This window comes from Notamacropus eugenii, chromosome 6 (genome assembly GCF_028372415.1).
Source record: "Notamacropus eugenii isolate mMacEug1 chromosome 6, mMacEug1.pri_v2, whole genome shotgun sequence".
NCBI lineage: Eukaryota > Metazoa > Chordata > Mammalia > Diprotodontia > Macropodidae > Notamacropus > Notamacropus eugenii.
The window spans coordinates 122,545,882-122,562,475 of NC_092877.1; the positions used below are offsets into that span (position 1 = coordinate 122,545,882).

The window sequence follows — 16,594 nt, forward strand, 5'->3', positions numbered from 1 at the left end:
CCTGACAACAAACTCAGGAGGTAGGTTGCCATTATTTTCCCCATTTTACAGAAAAGGAAACTGAGTCTGAAAAAAAAGTTAGGTGAAGTGCCCAGGATCACTCGGTTAGTAAGTATCTGAGGCAGAATTTGAACTCAGGTGTTTCTGACCCTAACTCCTATACTCCATCCACTGTGCCACCTAGGTGCTGTGTATACACAGCTATAGTTGGAGCTATGTAAGGGTCCTGAGGACAGGGACTGATTTTAGTCTCGGCATTCCCAGTACCTACCACAGAGCCTGACATAGAGTAGATGCTTAATTAATGCCCATTAAATTAAATGTAACCTCCCATTGACAGACTACAGACAGAGTCAAGTACTCTTGCTTCAGGGCTGAAGAGCCCAGGGACCTGGTGAAGACAAAGATGGAAGATCACTGCCTACATCCTTAGATCCTATCCCCTTCCTTAGCCCTCCCAGCATAGCCAATCCCCAAACCTAAAAGCAGAGTAATTTAACTATGAATATCCTTGTCCTGGGGTCCACCCCCACCCCCTCCTGTGGAATTCTTGGGAATCTAAAGCAGTCTGAGTCTCTGTCTTTTCCCTTTGGCTTCATGTTATAGAATCACTAAGCAATCTTCCCAGAGCACCAAGGTCTTTCTTTGGTCCTTTTATCATTTCAGGAATGAGAGGGGAACAGGCTCCTCTTCTGGAAAGGCATGAGAAATCTCTCTTCCCAAGTTCCAAAGCCTCTTGTCCCTGATTCAGAATGCTTTGATTGTTAGTGTTTGCATATTAGCTAAGGCTATTTAAAAATAGCCAAAGGAAAACCCTAGGCTGGGCTTGACGAGAGGCAGCCCAGCTTCCTGGGGTGAGCACAGGTGGTGGTTCATGCCTCAAGGCAAAGCTACTGCTACCTCAAAGCAGGGGCCATGACTGCTTCAGGTTTTTCTCTTTCTCTTCTATCTAGTTCCTTTAGTCTCCATGTGTTGCCACCTGCCCTAGCTATTGCTGGCGTGCCAGTTACTAAAAATAGTCAGTCAGCCTCAGCAATCCTTGACTGAAAGGCAGCAAGGCACAGTGGGTCTGGAGACAGAGATCTGGGACTAAATCTGCCTTGGCTGCTTCCTACCTGTGTGACATCCAGCAAGCCCCTTCTCTTCTGGGGTCTCAGTATTCTCATCTGTAAAATGAGTGTCTCAGAGTAGATGGCCTTTGAAGGTTCTCACCATTGCTGAATTCTAGCAAGTTATTTTCATGAATGATTTCTGTGGGCCGTATTTAATACAGTATAGGAAGTCACAAGTAATAAGATTCAAGGGTAACCATGCAAATCAAAAAATATCTGAAGCCCCAGAGAAATCAGACTCAATCAATCGATTGACAAATATTTCTTAAGCACCTACTGTGGGTTACTGGCCCCCAGGCACTGCACTAAGCCTTGCAGTGAGGTTCAATGAGATAAACAAAGGCATAAAATCAAATGAAGAAAGTGCACCTCTTGGAACCTATTGTGATTTGGGGAGTTTTTTTTTAAGTTTTAAAATTTATTTTAAATTTAAATAGAAAATAAGAGAGGGGAAAAAATTGTCACGTATTCTACAGAACATAAAAAAGGATTCAACATAAAGCGATAAATTTCCATTTCAAGAAAACCCATATAATGAATACTACGCATTATTTTCAAACCTATCTAGCTTTTCTTTGCCTCCTTGTGTTTTCTTTTTGTCCTCTGCTGTGCACTTTTTACTTTATTTTTCCCCTTCCTCCCCTCCCCCAAGAAGACAATTGAACACACACACACACATATACATACATATCCATAGACACCCATAAACATCCACATGTATACACATACACATTCAAAAGCATATACACAAGACCATACTATGCTTATTTCCACTTGTCATATCTTTCTCTGAAGGTGGATAGCATCTTCCTTCATCCAAGTCTTTCCATGCTTTTTCTAAATCCACCAGCTCATCATTTCCTACATCACAACAATATTCAGACTCAATCTCATTCTATCTGGAAGATTGTCCATGAAAGGGTTTTCCCCAATTTTCTGTATTTCCTTTTTTCTTGGCTACATCAGTTTTATTTACACAGAAAAATTTTAATTTCAAGTAATCAAAATTATCCATTTTATGCTTCAGCACTGTTCTCACCTTATCGTATAGTTTATACTACTGAATCTAGTTCCTTCACATCTTTTCCCCCTGGTTTCCTTGCCGTTCCTGACCCTCTGCTCTTCCAAATGAACCCTGTTATTATTTTTTTCTGACTCAGTAAGATAAACTTTTAGTAATATATTTGGGATGACATTGCCTAAAAAGATTGGTTAGGTAAAATTGTCATTTTTATTATATTAGCTTTACCTACCCATGCATAATAAATATTACTTCAATTTTTTTAGATCTAACTTTGTATAAAAAGTGTTTTGTGTTTATATTCATATAGTTCCTTGTCTGTTTTGGCAGGTACACTCCTATTTTTTTTATACTGTCCAGTTATTTTGTATGGTCTGAAACTATTGATTAATGGGGAATTTTGATGGAAATGACTGTGTGTAAGCCCTGGGTATGCATTTGCTGCATATGATGACTTAGGAACAGTAGTGGATGGGAGGATGTACAGTACTGGCGTGTGTGAATGGTCTGATGAGCATTTGTCAGGCTGATCTTTCCATAATATTTGTGTAATTTGCACCCTCTGATCTAGAATTCCTGAGGTAGGCTCAATCTTGGGGAAGCCTTTCTCCTATTCTCCCCTTTCCCAAATCATCTCTCTTTAATTCCAGCCCAGAGTTGACTCTGGGAAACCACATAATATGACTCATGTCTATATACTTACAAATATGTGCAAAAGCATCCTCCCCCAGCTCCCATGCTCAGCCAAATGTCCCAGTATAATAATGATGGTGATAGCTAATGTTTATATAAAATTTTAAGGATTGCAAAGGGATTATCTCATTTGATCTTCACAAGAACCTTGGGAATTAGGTATTATTATTATTATCCCCATTTTATAGACAAGCAAACTATGACAAGGAGATTAAATGACTTATCCAGGGCCACACAGCTAGTAAGTGTTTGAGATAGGATTTGAACTCAGGTCTTTCTAACTCCAAGTCCCCCTAGCTATATATTTCCTGGACAACATAGAGGCTCTGGTCTCTACTCTTTGCTCAGATGCACTCTCAGAATTCCTCTGAATTCTCTGAAAAAAAAAAACAAACTAGAAATTGGTCAGGTTTGTTGACTCCCTTTTATAGGTCAGTTCAAGGGTTGATTCCTCCCACAAGTATGTCCCACTAGAACTTGAGCCAACCAGTGTATCTTTGGAACAGCCCCCATCAGTGAATCAGAAAGATTTTAGGTTAGGATGTGAAGTCCTACAGACTCACGACTAGTGGGGAAGTTTATCACCACCTCCCTGAGCAAATAGTCTACAGGTATATACTAGTGCAAAAATCTATATGCTGCTTGTGGGGGGAAAAGAGATAGGAGTGTGTTATTGTCCTTATAGGCTCATAGGATTTAAATCAAGAAGGAATCTTAGACATCATGTGGTTCAACCTTTACAGTTTACAGAAGAAGAAATAGGACCAGAGAGAAAAAATGATTTGCCCAAGAGATTATCAGCTATAAGAATCAGAACCAGAGTTCAAACTCAAGACTTCTGAGGGCAAATCTAGCACTGCTGCCATACTGAATCCCAGCTCATATGCATGAGACCCCTGAGGATAAGGGGATCCTGAGAGTGGCACAACACTTCAGGTTTTCTTAGGAAGAAGTTTTCTAATAGTGCTTGAGATGGGGAAAGTCAGTATGTTAGGAATATCCTCCAAAGACATGGACTAAAACTCCCTAATGCCACTTGTCCCTTGCCAGGGTGTAGCCACAGTACAAAATGTGGTGGTGTGCTTCCAGCTGCAATGGAGTGGCTTGATGGCCGGAACTTTGCAATGAACTTTGGCATCTAGCCTGCCTACATAAGCAGCTATCCCAGCAAGTCACATGGCAGAGATTATTGCCTTGGGGGAAAAAATAAAGGGAGTATGATGTTTTCTGCAAATTCAGGATTGGCCTGCCTCCACAAGTCTGCAGGCCAAGCAATTCCCATGGTGCCAGGCCAGTTAGAAGAGTTTCTCTTGTTGTTGTTTCCTCCTTGCCCCTGAAGGAAAAAAATACAGGCTATCTTAGAGAACTCTGAGGAAACTATCTAAAGCTTTCTGGCATGGCTTGACCTTATGCACATTTTGGGATTGCTGTATGATAAACACCAGGCCTTTCGCTCTTTGCATTAAAGAATACCACTTTGTAAAGTAATACTACACTTCTCTGGGGGTGAGGAGGGGTATCACACTTCTGGCAACCTCAATCTTCTGGAATACAGCCCAGACCCTGTCTCTGTGGACCCAAAATAGCTATCCAAAAGGCGCTGTACTAAAAAAAAAAAAAAAAATCAAATGCTCAATTTATTAGGCCCTCACCCAGAGCTTTATTGACTCCTGTTTAGCAAATCGTGTTAACAGGTTTAGCATTCTGATTTCTCAACCCACAGCAGATTAAAAGTGGAAAGTTAGAAACAGAGTGGGAGAGGAACTGTCAGAGGTAGACTCAGTGACACTAGGAAAAGCAATAGATACCAGAAAGCCTAACATCAAGGAAAGAGAAAGAAAAACACAGAACAGAAGTATATTGGTACAGTTTGTTCAAGTATGCTTAAAATAATGACTATGTCAGGAAGCTGGGATGTTGCTAGCCTGAGAGAGGAAGACAGACATAGGTGATATCCCATCCATGGGATTTTCTGTTCATCTCCCACCATCAATTAACCCACAAGCATTCATCAAACTTCAACAATGTGTCAAGCACTGTGGTAGGCACTGAATATACAAAAAGGCGGACAGTATAGTGAACAAGACACTGGCCTTCATTTTATCTTTCATATTGTTGTAGATTTGGAGTTGGGAAGGATCTTAGAGGCTATTAAGTCCAGTAACATCATTTTACAGGTTAGGAAACTGAGACAGAGAGATTAAAGTGACCCTGGCCCAAGGATACACAGCCAGTCAAATACATGAGGCAGGGTTTCGACTCAGGTCTATTTCACTAAAGAGAATATAAACACAAGGATGAATGGTAGCCAGGAAAGGATGCCTTAGACTTGATAGTCATAGGGATTGGAAGTGGAATCATAGGGGAATAAAATGTGGGACGTTTCCCATAGCAATGGCAATAATTGATTTGTTTATTGTTCCCTGAGCAAAGGGATAGGAGTAGAGTGGAGATAGTTTTGCACAAGCAAATGACAAGATGCGCTTGATGACCAGATCTTAGTGTCCTAGTGAATGGGTGCATGAAAGTATGGTCTGAGACAAGCCAGACAGATATAGGGAGCTGAAATGAGAGAACTGATTCATGTAGCATCCAATCTAGACAGGTCTGCCCTGATTGAATCTCTACAGAACAACTGAAGAAATTTTTAGTTGGCTGATATCATCTTCCTACCATGAATTTTTAAAATGGAAAACTATGCTTGTAAACTCTTCTCCCTTCATGACTTGAGTTCAAGTTTGGACTCAGCCTGTCCCCAAAGCTTGCATTCTGCCTCTGAACTATTTATTACTAACTGAAAAGCTGGAGATTTCCTATTTTTTCACACCAGTGCTTTATCATAGCAGCTCTGAAATAAGTCTATTAGATGTTCTTTAACAGTTTTTCAATGGAGCCTTGAATATCACCCAGGAGTTTAATTCACCATCTTTCTTCTTATTCTGAGCACCTTGGTATAATGGAAATTGCACAGTTTGTGGAGTTAGAGGATCTGGGTTTGAATTCTAGGTCTGTTACTTGTGTGACATTGAGCATCCAATTCAATTGAACTGAAGAAGCACTTGTTAGGTACCTGGAGCTGTTCTAGGTGCTAGGAACAAAAAGACAAAAATGAGCTAGTTCATGTCCTCTATGAGCTTGTATCCTCTTGGGGGAAATGATAATGATGATGATGATGATGATGATGATGATGATGATGATGATGATGATGATGATGATGATGATGATGATGATGATAGGTAATACTCAGTGCTTTAATGTTTGTTAAACATTTTACAAATATCTCTTCTTTATATTCCTAGCAATCCTAGGAGATAAGTGCTATTATTTTTCCAGTTTTACAAGTAAGAGAAGGTAAGTGTCTCACAGCTAGAGTGATACAGGGTGATACAGATAGAAAATACTGAGGAAGGACTTGAACTACCATGGAGTAAAGGCAAATAGGTTCTAAAGTCTGTATGAAAGGCAAAGTTGGAGAATATTTAAAATTCCCCTTGAAAATAAATTCCTTCACTCTCCCACAAAGTATAGTATTATCTCTTTAACTAGTTGTAGCTGGACATGGGTAAGATCTTTTTAAAAGAAGACAATCTGTGTAGGAGAACAGATGCATCTGATTTAGTCCCTATGAAAATAATTGAATGTCAACTGTATTTTTTTTTACTACACATAGCAAAGCTAATGATTAAGTTGGAAAGGAAACCTGGACTTTTACTCCAATAGAAGAAAATGAAAACAGGTAAAGACTCAGCTGGAAGGAAAACTGATGACTATGGGAAAATATCATCTCAAAAAGGCTTCACACGAATATTCTAGAATATACTAGAGGGTGATCATACAATCACATATCTGTTCCTTCATCCTTATTCACTATGAGTAAAGGGAGGACATGAAGGTAGACAAAGAGAACACAGCAAGGGCTACCTGTCCAGGAATGCTTGGGTGGCCAACAAAAGCTGTTGCCCTTATTAGTACAAACAGCCTAAACAGAACAAATAAAGTAGCTGTGGATATGATGAAGAGGAGATTTTGAATCCCATTCATACTACAAAAGGCACAAGAGAGCTGAAATGAGCCTTTATGTCCCATTCACTTGTTCAGTGGAATGGAAAGCAGAATTGACCACATGGTTTAAATTGTTATTTCTCTCCCCAACCCCATTTCGTTGAGTGCTTATAGTAGAACGCAAGTAAGTTAGTTATATTTGTACAATGTACAAAGTTGGGGACATCTAAAATCTATATGGAATAAATAAATAAGAGAATTAATAATGGAGAGGGGAAGAAGAAAGGGTAGCAGAAATTAGGAGGTAGCATCTGAGCTGTGCTTTGAAGGTATAATACCCTCTCTACTTTGCCTTTCCCTCACCTGACCTCCTGTCACAGAGTTACAGAATTTCAGGGCTGGTGTCAGATTCATAAAGGAAGTGACAACAGAAAGTGACTAGAGATATCGTTAATACTGGAGTAGAAGAGGCTGCTCAAAGGTGGGGAGAGAGACTCAAGGCTGCTTCAAGATTGAATGTCAGTACTTTCATTGGAGCCAGATGCAAAGTCCATTTACCATACTCTGAGATGGGCTATTTGAGGCCAGAGTCATTCAGAGGTCTTTGATAGCAATTGGACAAGTGGTCTTCACAAATTCCAGACTGAGATATCTATTTCAGAGCTTCTGAATATTTATCTAAAAATTGGTTTTAATGAGTATGTGAGTCCAACATTCTTTGGAAACTATGCCTTATTTTCAAACTCTTCTCCCTCACAGGGACAATACTTAGAGACTGAGGATAAAGAAAACATTACCTAGAACTTCTGAGTTTGAACTGAGCTTAAATACTGTTCCAAGATTTCTGGATACTGGGCATCATTGGCAGATATGTTATTATACATTTTTCTTAATACATATTATTTATTTGATTACCAATTCTATGCCAAGAGTAAAAGTTGTATATGAAATTAAGCATTTTTCTTCTCTGGATAATTGACACAGAAATGCCAGCATCACATGACTAGGGCTCACAATATAGCCAGTTCAAGAAGTATTTACCACTGGGTAGGCCATCAGAGTTGATTTCTGATTGGGTAAATCCTCAAATTCACACATTCCTAGATAGCCAGGTACTGCCTGGTAGAGACAGATAGAACTATGCAAGAACAAACAGGTCCCTCACTCTTTTAGAACCTTAGAGGGTTTGAAACTAAACTCACCACTTCCACTCAGTAGGGTGTTTACACATAACTTCCAGATAAGTGAGGGACTCCTAAGGACCAGATCCTTTTGGCTAAACATCATCAGATGAGTAGGTATTGATACTACCTAGGGATTCAAGAGAAACCTTAGGGGATTCTATCACTTGGAGCTGAAGAGACAGTGCATTCTAGGCTTGGATGACAGACACTTTAAACCATGGACATTGGAGATGGAATGATGTGTGTAAGGGACAGCAAATAGCCTATTTTGGCTAGACTGAAGAAGGTAACAAAGGAGGTAAGATGAAATAAGTCTGGAAAGATAAACTACAGCCAGGCTGTGAAGGGCTTTAAGAGCTAAACAAAGGAGTTAGCATTTCATCCTAGAGAAAACAGGGAACCACTGAAGTGTCTTTAGCAGGGAAATGACAGGATGAGACCAGTACTTTAGCAATACCAATGTGGCAGTTTTTTGTCTTGGGAAGAAGTAAGAGCGGAGTCCAAAATTAGGAGTCAATTGTAATAGTATAGGTGAGAATGAAACTCAGATAGAGGTTATGTGAGTAGAAAGAAGGGGACAGATACAAGATATATTGTATAGGTAGAATCAGAAAGACTTGGAAACATTGGAATTTAAGGGTTAAAAGAGGGGAAAATGGAAGATGATTCTGAGATTGTGAACCTGCCCTCAACAGAAACAGCATACATAACTTTCCTTCTCTGGGCCTCAGCTTTCTAGCCCTCACCATAGTCCTTGACACACAGTAGATGCTTTACAAAATGTGATTTCCTCATTCATTCATTCAATTTGTTCCAGCTCCTCATCTTAGGAACTCTTTTCTGTTTCATTTCAAATTCTTAAGTTGGATCAGGGAGTGTAGAGAGGATAATTATAGTTCCTGATGCAGTAAGAGAGAAAGAAAAAAAAGCACTGGATCTGAAGGACTTAGGTTTGAATCCCAGCAGACACTATTCATGTGTCCATGAACAAGTCCCTTCATTTCCACTTTGGCCACACTCCTCTGGACTTCTCCATGATGCCCCAGGAACCCCTTCACTCAGCTAGATTATATCATCCCTGCCACTCGTACTTCATCAACATTCTCCCCCAACCCTCCCCGACCCCACCCTGTTTAGTGGAAGGAGACTTCTTATCCCAGAACTTCCATTTAAGCAGGGAGGCCAGGGCAGCCCTCTCTTCATTTCCAAGCGTCATCCTTTGGACTTCATCGTACTGCTACATCGGGTACCTTCTCCTCTCTCTCCTACCTTTCTCCTTCCTTTTGTACTTTGTCTTCCCCCTATTGGATTGTTAAATTCCTTAAAGGACTGTCTTTGCCTTTCTTTTACTCCCTAGAGCTTAGCACAGTGCCTAGGACACAACAAGGTGCTTAATAAATCTTTATTGACTGATTAACTTTGCTGAATCATAGAATTTCAGTTAGAAGGGCTCCCAGGTGCCAGTTAGTCCACCTCACATCCTTCCTCCCCTCATAAAAACAATGGCAACAACACAGTCAACAGCCCATCATTGTTCTCTCCACCTTTTTCTTCAGTAAATGACCTGTGGCAGAGAAAACAAAGATTATCCTTTACTATTTCCTTCTCATTGCCCCAGTTTTCTCTATCAGTCCATTGCCTGATCTGTATAGAAATACTACAGACCAAATTTGGGGTCTCCTTATTTTATTAGGCATTCAGAACATTGGAGCCAGATTTATAAAAAAATATTCTCCACAGAAAGAAGTGGCCCTCATTCTTAAGCCTGAGATGTTATGGGGTGTAGTGAAGGAAGCCCTCTCACTCCCTCCAAGTGATGACCAAAATGTATGATCTGCTCTCTATCACATAGTGGGGTCAAGTTATAGTGAGAATAGAATTCAAAGCTCTGCATTTAAATCCTGACTGGATTATTTGCTACCTAGATTTCCCTAGACAAACACTCTGTTCTAAGATGACAGTATAATTTCTATCCAGATACTGTCCAGTATTATTACATCCAACCTCAGAACAAGACAAACTACTTTAGAGAAATCCTCATCCGTATGACAAAGATTATTTGAACCAACATGAAGCAGTAGGAAGACTTGTGGTTTGGGAATCAGAAGGCATGAATTGGAATCCTGACTCTATCACTTAATACTTTATGACCTTAGGGAAAGTGTTTCACCTCTGTGCCTCAATTTCTTCAGCATTTAGACAAGATAACCTCCATGGTGGTCCCTTCCAGCTCTGACATTTATGATCCTAAGTTCCTGCTCTTTTCTTGGAAAGTTTTATCTTCTGAAAGCTAGGTGGTACAGTGAATGGAGCACTGGATCTCAAGTCAGGAAGACCTGAGTTCAAATGCCACCTCAGACACTAGCTATGTAGTCCTGGGCATGCTACTCTCTCTGCCTCAATGTCATCATTGGTAAAATAGGGATAATAACAGTATTTACTTTCCTGAGTTATTGGGAGGATAAAATGGAATAAGATTTGTACAGTGCTTTGCAAACCTTAAAGCACTCTGTAAATCCCTAGCATCCCTCCAGTTATGCACCTATGATCTTGAGCCACATTTGGGCCTACCATTTTGTGTGTGTCTGGGGGGGGGGGGGGTTTCACCATTCCCCTTCACAATGCAGATTTTCTTATCAGGGCCAGAGGGATAGGTTTGTGTTCTCAGTTGAAATACTCTTTAACTCTTCATGTATACTTTGGCCAATCAAGACTCACCTCCCCCACTGGAAAGGAGATCCTTCAAAGCAAATTTTCTCATCATTCTATGCAAGAGAAATTGTGTTCTAAATCCTCTTGCCCACAGCCTCCATTAATGCTGCCCTGCAGATAGAGTATGCCAAGAGAAAACATTCACAAGCAGTGGTATTATTTTTTAGGATGATGGAATAATATGAAGGAACCAAGGACAAAGGATAATTTATTCCCGACAAAGTCAACACCTTTGCTTTGCACCAGCTCTTGCAGTTAAAAAAACCCAGTTGTTAATTGGGCTTGCTTTATGAAAAGCTCATTAGCATCCCCATATAACTAAAATGCACAGCTCCAGAGTTAATTGCAATCCTGCACTGCGGTGAACAACGACAGTGATGACATTTGCATATTGTACATAAAATTAAAAATACATGTCAGATAGGTGCTCCTATTATTTCTCTTCTCCAAAAAGAGTTTGCCTTGAATACCATTGCATTCACAGCAATAATGGGGAAGATTTTTGAATTTGAATGGAAATCATATGTATAGTATGAGCTTTAGAAAGGCAGGGAGTCTACAAAAGATTTGAGGAAACCAAATATGAAACATTCTATAGTCCCAACCACAACAGCTGGGATCTCCCCCTAAGGATAGAGATATGTCATCCTGTACAGGATGTGTGGTGTGTTCATACAGCATCTTTCATCTAAGATCATCTAAGTGATTCTATGAGGACAAGTCTTAGAGCAGGGCGATTCTTCATCTCATTCTCTCCAAATCTGCCAGGCTTCTTTATGGATTAAGTAGAGTAGATGGAGTGTAGATGGTGCAATGCACTTTGGGTTACATGGTATAGACGGCTGGGTCCAACCTTTCTTTCAGTGTGCAATGTTCTGGTGTCTAATTTTGGCAGTGTTGCTTACTACTTTTGTATGTCCATTTGTCAGTTTCTTCATCTGTATAATATAATTCAATCTCTAAGTTTACTTTCAGCTCTAAATCTATACTTCTGGTCATTTCCCATGCAAATCCTTCCTGTTAACAAAGTCAAGGACAAGAAAACACACTATGAGGGAAAGCAGCATTGCTTATTATAAAGCCCAGATTTTCTCTTCACCAGTGCTTTACAAACCTTAAATTATGATAAAAAAAAATGTGAGTTATCATTTATTTTATTTAGTTAGTTTTATCTCTGTTTCACTTGAGGAAGAAATTGAGGCCCAGAGAAGTTAATTAGATTTGTTCAAGGTCACAGAGTTGGTAACAGAGCTGAGACTCAAACCCATGTCTTTTAAATCCCAGTCCCATGCTTTCAGTAAGACTCTGCTGTTGATCCAAGCTTTCTCTCTCCTTAGAGGATTCTTAATCTGGGACAAACTCTCTTTATGAAATCAAGTCCTGATTGCTTATTAAAAAAGAAAGAAAACTGGCATTTATATAGGACTTTGAGGTGCGCAAAGTGCTTTCTAGGCATTATTTCATTTGATCTTCATGTAACCAGGGACTAGTCAATGGGGACTCCATCTTCAGAGCATACTGCCTGTACTATGAGGATTGGCCCCCACTGGCCAGTCCCCTGTTATACTCACAACAACTTTGTGAGATGAACACTACAGATACTATCATTCTCAATTTAGAGATGAGGAAAACAAGGCTCTGAATGGTAAGATAATTTGCCTATGGTGCCAAAACTACTAAGCATTAAACGCAGGATTTGAACCTGGAACTCCTGATGCCTAGTTCTATAATCATTTAACCATCATATTATGCTACCCTTAAGCCCTGATACATACATAATCAATGGTATGGGCAATAGAAGTCAGCAGACAAAAGAGTTCTCTTTTTCTGGTCTAAGATACACAATTCACTCCATTCAAATAATTATGAAGTAGCACTCTTGAGGATTCTTTTTTTCTTGGAGGTTGGGGGAGTAGTATGTCACAGATCTGTGATTTCATCAATATTGGAAATTTACAGAATGGAAACTTCCTTCTAACTCATCAGAAATTTATAATCTTAGAGGTTTATGGGAAGCATATGAAAGCATAAGTAACTTACTCAGTCAGCAGGTAGTTCTGGTTCTCTAGCCATTATGCTATACCGCCTCTATTCTCCTGGAAATGTGAAGAGGAATAAGACATAGTCACCCCTAACAGAGTTGGTAGAGCTAGTAAAGGAGATATACACACACAAATAACTAAAGCCATTATGCCTCAATGTCACAAACAAGAACTTATAGAATTTTAGGAAAGGGAGAGATCATTTTCAACTAGAATAATCAGGGAAGTCTTCATGGAGGACAAAGTAACAACTAGATTTTAAAGAATGGGCAGGATTTAAAAAACAAAGATGGGGTGAAAGTGGAGGAAGGCATTTAAGCAGAGGGAACAGCACAGACAAAAGCACAGAAGTGGTAAAGTGCCAATCATCTTTGGGAATTGAGGAGCAAATCAATTATATATGTATGTATATGTGTGTACACAAATGTGTATATATGTGTATGTATACATATACATACACGCATGTATATATGAACACATGCACATGCTGTTTTCTGCCATTTTCAGTCATATTCAACTCTTTGTGATCCCATTTGGGGTTTTCTTGGCAAAGATACTGGAGTGGTTTACCACTTCCTTTTCCAGCTCATTTTACAGATGAGGAAACTGAGGCAAATAAAATTAAATGAATTACCCAGGGTTAGATAGCTGGTTGGTTGTTGTCCTTCATCTTCAAAGAGGACTAAAATGACATCACCTTTGTAGAGTGAAATTTCAGTATGTCCGACTGTGGTTGATCAGTCTAATATGAGCTCAGAATGCTCTACTACAGGTTGAGCACAGATAGTCCGTATGAATATTTGGGATGGATATCCCAAATTTGCACATCCTGAGTTTGCTTTGTGCTATCTCAATTCTGCTTTGCTCAAACAGCACAGCATGTTATCTGAAGCCAATTTGAACTTAGGAATATGAATCTTCCTGACTCCAGGTCTAGCACTCTGTATACACACACACACACACACACACACACACACACACATATATGCACACAAGTATATGTGTATATATGTACATATACATACATACCTTTATGTACACACATATAACTGGCCTACTCCTCATTCCCCAAAAATGGGTGACACTTCACCATTTCTATATTTTTATCTATGCTCTTCCCTCTGCCTAAATGCTATAGATAGATAGATAGATAGATAGATAGATAGATAGATACTTGATAGATTATCAATGTGTATGTATATTTTATATATATACACTTACACATTGATATAGATAGATGGGCTAGTTGCGGACCAAAATGGCATCAGCATGCTGGAGTCAAGGTACAATATGTCTAACCATGGCTGATCATACTAATCTAAACTCAGAATGCTCTATCACGAGTTGGGTACCAATAGTCCACATGAACATTTGGAGCAGAGATGTCTCTGAGGTTGTGCATTTCATGTTTCTTTTGAACTACTGTAATTCTGCTTTGCTCATAGAGCACAGTGCCTTCTTTGTTGTGGGTACACCATGCTGGGCAGTCCTTTGCTCATGTCTCCCATGTCAAACAATCAGTTTCAAAGTTCTTCAGAGAGACCCTGAAAGTGTCCTTGTATTGCTTCTTCTGACTTCCATGTGAGCACTTGCCTTATGTGAGCTTTCTATAAAATAGTCTTCAAGTCTAATGTACTTTTGGCATTCAAACAATGTGATCAGTCCATCTGAGTTGTGCTCTCTGTAATAGAGTTTAAATGCTTCCATTTTAGCTTGAGAAAGGACCTCAGTGTCCAGTACCTTATGTACCTAGTGATCTTCAGAATCGTTCTCAGACAATTCAAACAGAAGCAATTCAGTTTCTTGGCATGTCTCTGGCACTATCCAGATGTCACAGGGGTACAATAATGAAGTCAACACAATGACTCTATAACCCTTTAGTTCAGTAGGCAGTCTAATACCACTTCTCTCCTGTGCTTTCCTTTGGAGTCTGCCAACACTGAACACTGAGCTAGCTTTTACAATGAGTGCATCAAATTTATCATCTATGTGGACATCCCTGGAAAAGTATACTGCCAAGGTAATGAACTTATCCACAGCATTCAATATTTCTCCATTTGCTATAATCAATGGCTCCACATATGGATGATGTGCTGCTAGCTGGTGGAGAACCTGCGTTTTCTTGGTGTTAATTACTAGGCCAAAATTAGCACAAGCAGCAGAGAATTGATCATACTTTGTTGCATGTCAGCCTCAAAGCCTTCATTAAGTATACAGTCATTTGTGAACAGAAAGTTATATACAAACTCTCCCTTCACTTTAGTCTTGACTTGTAGACTTTTCAAGCTAAATAATTTACTGTCAGTGTTGTAGCTGACCTTGATGCTGCTTTAATCCTCATTGAAGATGTCTGACAATATTGCTGAAAATATCATGATAAAAAGCATGGGAGCAGTACACAAACCTACTTCACTCCATTGTTGACTGGAAAAGCACAAGGGCATTGTCCATTATCTAGAATCCATGCAAGGATGCCATCATGAAACTGACACACAATGCTGATAAACTTTTCCAGGCAACCAAATTTTGCAATAATTTTCCACAAGCCCTCAGAAGTGAACAGTATCAAAGACCTTGGTCAGGTTGATAAATGTTATGCACAGATCTCTTTTCTGCTCCTGGCACTTTTCCTGGAATTGTCCAGCAGCTAATACCATCAGCCATTCCTCAGCTCTTTCTGAAGCCAAACTGGCTCTCAGGCAGATGACCATCTTCCAGGTGAAGGATCAACCTATTAAGAAGGACTCTGGCAAGAATCTTGCCAGCAATGACTAAGAGAGAGAGACACACACACCCAACCCCCATGGTAGTCACAGGACAATCTTTTTCTTTTACCTTTATAGAGATAGACAATGGAGCATCCTTGAAATCCTAGGGGAATAATTTCCTTTTGCCATATAACCTGGAAAATTTCAGTCAGCTTTTGTATGAGCAAAGGACTTCCTGCCTTTTAAATCTCACCTGGAATAAAATCAGTACCAGGTGCTTTGCCACATGAGAAGAGCCAATGGCATTCAAAACCAGTTCTTCAGTTGGAAGTTTAGCTAGAGAAGGATTGGCTTCAGTTGAGAAAAAGTCAATGCCTCAAGCATTGATTGATGATAATCTGTTATGAAAGTTTTCAGCCCAGCTTTCCAGGATCATGTCCTTATCATCAATTAATGTGGCTCCAACAGCACTGAGTAATTGAGGTGTGTCATAGGTCTTTGGCCCATAAATGGCATCATAAAAAGCTCTTTGGATTGTTACTATCAGTGTAAAACTGAATTTCAATGCCTCCTTACTGAGCCAAGAATCCTGCAAGTTCCTCTTGCACTTTAATTTTGATGAAGCTTAACACTACCTCCTTAAAGAGATGAATTATCCTGCTGGAATACCCTGTGTAGTTCTTATTTTTCTTTTAGCAGCTTCTGAATTTCCCTATCATTTTGGTCAAACCAGTCTTAATGTTTGCAAGTGTTCTGACCTAAATGAATAAATACAGTACTATATATCAAATTTCTGAAAGCCACCCATTCCTTTTCTGCTCCACTGATGTCAACCTTGTGTTGGCTCAGTTTTCCCTCCAAGTTAGCCACAAACTGTTCCTGTTTGGTAAAGTGCTCCAATCTGTTGACATTAAGTCTTCTGGTAATTGTGTTTCCTTGGGGCCACCACTTTTGTTGAATGCAAATGTTTATCTTGGAGAGGATAAGTCTATGATCAGTCCAGCACCCTGCACCACACATCACCTTCATTATTCTCACATCCTATTTGTCTCTTCTCCATACAATGACAAAGTCTATTAAATGCCAATGTTTGTTGCGAGAATGTATTCATGAAGTTTTA

General features: G+C 39.6%; 1 long non-coding RNA gene across 1 annotated transcript; it reads right to left on the reverse strand.

Moving 5' to 3' along the window:
* Positions 1-9,208: 9,208 nt before the first annotated feature.
* On the reverse strand, positions 9,209-16,162 carry LOC140510584 (uncharacterized). The gene is made up of 4 exons (XR_011969297.1): positions 15,602-16,162; positions 12,765-12,820; positions 10,731-10,835; positions 9,209-9,576 (listed from the first exon to the last, which is right to left on the reverse strand). It is a non-coding gene; the product is annotated as an uncharacterized lncRNA (long non-coding RNA).
* Between the last annotated feature and the right edge of the window lie 432 nt (positions 16,163-16,594).